This window comes from Lissotriton vulgaris, unplaced genomic scaffold, assembly GCF_964263255.1.
Source record: "Lissotriton vulgaris unplaced genomic scaffold, aLisVul1.2 SCAFFOLD_650, whole genome shotgun sequence".
Taxonomy (NCBI): Eukaryota; Metazoa; Chordata; class Amphibia; order Caudata; family Salamandridae; genus Lissotriton; species Lissotriton vulgaris.
The window spans coordinates 736279-743031 of NW_028245951.1; positions in this window are offsets into that span (position 1 = coordinate 736279).

Consider the following 6753-nt stretch of genomic DNA (forward strand, 5'->3'; position numbering starts at 1 on the left):
AGTTGTTTCAGTTCCAGTAAATCAGGATGGACCTTATGTTGAAGTGATTACATCAGGTGTGTCAGAACCGTTTCTGTTGGATACTGGTGCTACAAAGAGTTCTATTATGCATTCTAAGCTCCCTGGCGCACCTTTGTCTGGCTTTGATAATGTTTCTGTAGGTTTTTCTGGCGCCCCCGTTACGAATCCGATTTCTGCTCCATTGTCTCTTTCTGTTGGTCCGTGTAAGATCGAAGCACCCCTTATTTTGACTACAGGTTGTAATGAGAATTTGTTGGGATTAGATTTGTTGAAGAGATTGTATGCGACATTGTATTGTTCTCCATCAGGAGAACATCTTACTTTAGGTAAACAAGTGATTTCTCCGATGTACGTGTCGAAAGATTGTCTTCCATTTGAATTGTCTCTTTTACCAGATTCATTGTGGGCTACTGGTCCGAATGATGTGGGTCTATTGGACATTCCTCCATATGTTGTGACACTTAAGGCAAATGCTCAGTTACCACGCATTCCACAATATCGCATCTCGAGTGATGGTGAACGTGCACTTTTAGCGATTATTTATGATCTGATCGAAAAGGGTGTTATCGAGGAAACGAGAGGTAATGTGTGCACTAGTCCTGTTTTGCCCGTTTTGAAGAGAACTGATCCTTCACAGTCTCCTGTATATAGGTTTGTCATCGATCTTCGCGAAGTGAACAAGATTGTTGTTCCACAATTTCCAGTTGTGCCTGATATTACGGCTTTGTTGACTCTGGTTCCAGCTACTGCCACCTGGTTTTCGGTGATTGACTTGAAGAATGCTTTCTTCAGCATCCCGATTGCCATGGAGAGTAGGGAAAGTTTTGGATTCTCTTTAGGAGGTTGCAGTTTCCGCTTTAAGTGCGCTCCTCAAGGCTATTGCGAGAGCCCATCGATCTATAGTCAAGCTTTAAAGACACAACTTGATCTGTTGACTTTACCTGAAGGTGCAGCCCTTATTCAATTTGTAGATGATTTGCTAGTTGCCGCTGATAGTGAGGAGATTTGCAGGGAAGCCTCTTTGTCGTTATTGCATCACTTGTCTGATTGTCATCACAAAGTTTCTCTCTCAAAGTTGCAATTTTGTCGACAAGAAGTAACCTACTTAGGTCACCTCTTATCGAAGGAGGGAAGGAAACTGACCCCAGAAAGAATTCAAGCTATTGCGAAAATTAGTGTGCCTACGACACAGAGAGAAGTACATGCGTTTTTGGGTATTACATCATACTGTAGACAGTGGATTCCTAGTTTTTCATTGCTAGCAAAGCCTTTGATAGCTCTTACTGTTAAAGATACTCCAAATCCTATTCCTTGGACTGACGAATGTCAAACGAGCTTTTCTGAATTACGCAATGCGTTGTATTCGGCTCCTGTGTTGGGTACTCCCGACTACTGTAAGCCTTTCACATTGTATGTCCACGAGAGAGAGGGATGTGCATTGTCAGTCCTGACTCAACAGTTTGGCGAGAAGTACTTTTCGTCGACTTTAGATCCGGTAGCTAGAGCGTTGCCGAGTTGCTTGAGAGCTACGGCGGCAGCGGCTGTTTCAATTCGACAGTCTGCTGGTTTGGTTATGGATAACACGTTAGTTGTTATGGTTCCACATGCAGTGGATACCTTGTTGAATCGTACGAAGACACAGCATTTAACTAGTGCTCGGTTGTCAGGTTATGAGCTGACGTTGTTAGCGAGTCATGTCCACATTAAACGATGCAACACGTTAAATCCAGCTACATTGTTGCCGATTTCAGTTGAGACAGATGATGATAGTGAAGAACAGCATGACTGTTTTTTGAGAACTGAGGAAGAAACGAAAGGGAAAATAGACTTGAGGGATACTCCTCTTTCTGAATGTGATGGTACTTTGTGGGATGATGGTTCGTGTTTTAAGTTGTCGAATGGTGATAAGACTGCGGCATATGCTGTTACGACTTTGCATACGATTGTTGAAACTGCACGTATCCCACATAATTCAGCACAAGCAGCAGAATTGATTGTTTTGTCGAAAGGAAAACGAGCGACCATATACACTGATAGCCAATACGCTTTTGGCGTGGCTCATAGCTTTGGATGTTTGTGGCGTGAACGTGGGTTCCTAACTTCGCATGGGACGAAGATCCAGCATGGACAGTTGGTGAATGAGCTTCTTGAGTCACTGACCTTACCTTTACAAGTTTCGATTGTGAAATGCAGTGCACATAAAAAGGTTACTGATGATGTTGGTCGTGGTAATGCATTTGCTGATGAGATCGCAAAAGAAACAGCGAAAGATGTAACGACTCGAATGTATGTAGCAGGCCCTGCGAGATGGGTTGGTGATGTTGGAATGTGTGAAGATACGATTGAGAGTGTGAAATCCATTCAAGCTGAAGCTACAGAGAAAGAGTTGAATGAATGGAGAGAAAGTAAGGGTAGATTGGATTCGAATGGTTGTTGGATTGATTTGTCAGAGCATCAGAGATGGTTGTTGCCTAGCGCGTATGTGCTTCCAGTTGTTACGATGGCTCATGGAATGGCACATATTAGCGTGAAAGGGATTTGTAAGTTGTTGGCTCCAGTATGGCAGAATGAGGGAATTCCAAAATGTGCAGAGAATTTGATGAAGAACTGTATGGTGTGCCTGAAATACAATCCTGGTAGGGGAACTCCAACTCCAGCTAGTCATTTTGCTCCTCCAACGTATCCGTTCGAGGTTTTGCAGCTAGATTTCATTCATATGGAAAGGTGCAACAATTTGAAATATGTACTCGTTGTTTGCACCTTTTCTAGATGGGTAGAGGCATACCCCCTAAAGGACAATACTGCCCTATCCACAGCCAAAGCCCTTGTCAAGGAATTCTTCCCTAGATTCGGAATGCCAAGAATGGTCTGGAGTGACAATGGAAGTGAGTTTGTGGGTCGAGTGATGAAGAGAGTGTGTGAGGGGCTAGGCATTCGACAGAAGTTCCACGCTGCAAATCACCCCCAATCAGCTGGTTTAGTAGAATACTATAATGGCACATTAAAGTTGAAGTTGGCAAAGATTCAAGCGAGTTCTGGCCTTAAATGACCTGACGCTCTGCTTTTAGCACTCCTATCAACGAGAATGACTATTCATTCACGTGTGGGACTTAGTCCCTATGAGATTGTGTTTGGCCGTCCGGCCAATGTGTGGGGAGTGCCAAGGCCGAAGAAATACAGTGAACTTGAGCATCCTGTACTGCTTGATTATTTGTATGAATTGACGGCTAAATTGCGTGTTTTACACCAACAGGTCCATAACACTTTGCCTCCGGTCTCTGAAGCTCCAGGACATCCTATCGATCCTGGATCATGGGTACTGATCCGGAATTTCCAGCGGACAAAGAATGATCAACCCCGTTGGACCGGACCTCATCTTGTTCTTCTCTCAACGAGATCAGCTGTTCGAGTAGAAGGCAAAAAGCATTGGGTCCACGGAGTACATTGCAAGAGGGTCCCACTGCCTCTCCCGTACGACCGTAGGATCCAGGAGAATATCGCTGATTCTGAGACTGAGAGTTTGCTTCGTTTTCTGCCTTTTAGCGATGCACGTGTAAAAGAACAAATTCTGAACAAGAGAGTGATAATATCCTGCAAGAAGCTGTGCCACTGTCAAGCCGATTGAACACTACAGAGCCTGAACTTTTATTCCAGAACCAGACAGTACCAGGAAAGAACCGCTATAATTTGAGGCCAAGAACTATGGACAAATAAAATTATTTTTTTATTTTTTATTGTGCAGCTCTCTCATCTGAGAAACTTGCTTATTTTTGTTTTTTTTTAACTGCCATCTGGTTCGGCTGCTAGGGTCGCGGTTGCTTAAGTCTTTGGAGTGCATCTGAAGACGTTAGGTCGACAGTTCTGGTTGGTCTAAAGGAGTTGCCCTAGACTGACAGAAGCATCCCTTAGCAGAAACACCCTACCACCGCGGGCAGCCACTTAGAGAGGATGGAGTTTTTCGAGATGAAGAGACCTGCCAAACAGATGAACTTTAAAGCCAGAATGTGTACAATAATGACAAAGAGAAATTTTTTGCTAATATGTATTCTAATGTTGCTGAGTGTAATGATGTTTTTGATAGGATATGTTTTATTCTCTTTTCAAGCGACCTTTGCATCCACTACACAGCCCATACCTCCTCCTACTGTTTCTTTTCATTCTTTTCATTCTTTGCCTGATCATGAGTCCTCTAGAAGATTAGAGCTTATTAATAACTCTTTCATCCAGCTTTTGCACCAACACCAATTAATAGTGAATACGACTAATTGTTGGGTGTGTGGTCTTATGCCACATACGACGGATAAAGGTATCCCATACTTGGTTTTGCCATTTAGTTACGATGGTTCCTTGTGGCCGTTTCAGACGATGTTCATATATGCCATTGAACCATATCCTCCACGTTCCACGAGAAGTAACTCGAGCAATAAAGCATTGGTAATAGAGATTGCAAATATGAGCAGAACGATGGATTCGTATAGAACGATTCCTAGAGATGAGTTGCAAGCCTACGTTAGATGGAATATACCAAAGTATGGAGATGCTTTGAGTGAGAACCAGCGAGCAAAGAGATCCTCCTCGATTTGGATCGTACCCCATAAGGGTCATCTATGTCTGCAAGGTAATGGCAAGAATCCCGGAGCTCAGTTAGGGAAAAGCATTTGCACTGAGACATATGTTTTTGCGTCTCAGACTTCCCCTCCGTTTCTAGCAGCTAAGGGTACCTATTTCATTTGCCATGATAGAGCCTTTACATTGTTGCCCCCTGATTTCTCGGGCACATGTTTTGTCTCGTTCCTGTTGCCTCCCACATACATGGCTACAGCAGATTACCATAGGACAAGGATAGTTAGAGGTGTCATAAGTGAAGAAGACACTGCGGTTCAAGAATTTGGAGATTTTGTAAAGGGTTTTCTGACGTTTTGGGGACCTATGGTTAACAGCAGGAACATAAGGCAATTGACAAGGGTGGTTGAATCCACCATAGTTGAGACTGCCGGTGCCCTTAGTAATTTGACGGCTGAGCTCCAGTCGGATCGCCTTATGACTCTTCAGAATAGGGTCGCATTAGATGTCGTACTTGCAGACCGAGGTGGGGTATGTAAAGTGATCCAATCAAGTTGTTGTATTTTCATTCCCGACAACGCTCCGACAGTTTACCAGGCCATCTCCAAATTGCATAAGATCTCTGAATCGATCCACCTGGATAAAGGGGATTGGTCGTTGATGGGGTGGTTCTGGGAACTGATATCTGCCTGGGGATGGAAGATTCTGATAGTCATTGGGATGATCTTAGCCATTCTTTTTCTGTTCTGTCTGTGTGTACAGTGTGCTCCTGCAATATGTGGCCTCTGTGCTACATCATGTGTAAGGAAACCTGTATGGAGAAACGAGCTAAGAAATAGAATGATGCTGCAGCAACATCTTGATGACTTCATGACTACGGATCTGGACTCAGATTAGCATGAGTGTAGGTTATTGCCTATGTAAGGGCAAAAGGAGGGTCTGTAGTACTGAAGATTCTGGACCCGTGTTATAAACATCGTCGTATCATGACGATTTTGGTATTGGCAGACCGGTAATGATTGAGATACTATGTACAAGCATTTTCGTCATATTCGAGTGACGTAGTCGCCTCGAATTCAGAGTTTCCGTCCTGAACCCTCGGGTTCCATTTTGTGAGCGGCAGCCATTTTGTGATTGCCCTCACCTAGGCACAATGACAGAAGCTGAGATCGAGTCAGAAGGACACGTATACCTTTGCTGACTCTTCTGTGACCTGGGCGAGCTGAGTCCACTGCCTGAAGCCAAACCTGTTCGGCTAGTTCTTTTTCCAGTGGCCAATTGAGATTAGCATCAAGGCGCACATGTCGTAAACCTTTTCATCGCACACTGGCCATGTCTAATCTTACACACACCTGTCTCTGTTTCTTTCTTTATGACTTACTTTACGATTAGGAGGTGCCCGTTTTTATTGGGGGTCCGACGATATCTGATGGAAATACTGGGCCTTGCCGGATAATTGATTATGGGTTGGACAAACTGAAATATGGGCTTATCATCATGACTCTGCTTTTTTTTGTAGTGGAAATATGTGAATGGTCAACTGTAAAATAAGGAATGTTTGCCTAAAGCATAATATTTTGTATAAAAAGGGAAGGCTGGCTTTGTAAGATTGAGCAGTCTCCTGAGAATATACACGTTGTTGTACTTCTAGGATACCTGTTACTTGCTGCAGCCAGTAAATACAATCTTTGACTTCACCTAGAAGACTCTGTGTTACTGTAGTCCGGAACAGGAGAACTCGAAGTCTTCGGGTGTTGTACCCTGGCACCGCTGGGTTCTTAAAACCCGGTACTTCAGACCCTAAAATGGCGCCTGGTGCAGTTCGAACCCAAGTCGAGCAAATCGATGAGGCCGTACCCTGAGGGGGATTGCTCATTTCCAGGTCAGCAGGAGAGATGAGTAGCGGTGGGCGATGTCCATACCGTTCAGAGGGTATGAATACGACACCACCTACAGTGGACATCAACCAGACATCACTCATTTACCCCACCTTCCACACCCCTCTGGCTCACCCATCATGACATTTAATCCAGTGAATCTTGCCATCGACCGTGGAGACTTAACATTTTTGCCGATGTCCGGTGGAGCTACCTTGATAGCTATAGCGGAGATGGGCTGTGGACTTCCCCCTCAGCCGTCACCTACCCAGCCGGACATTGGACAGACTTT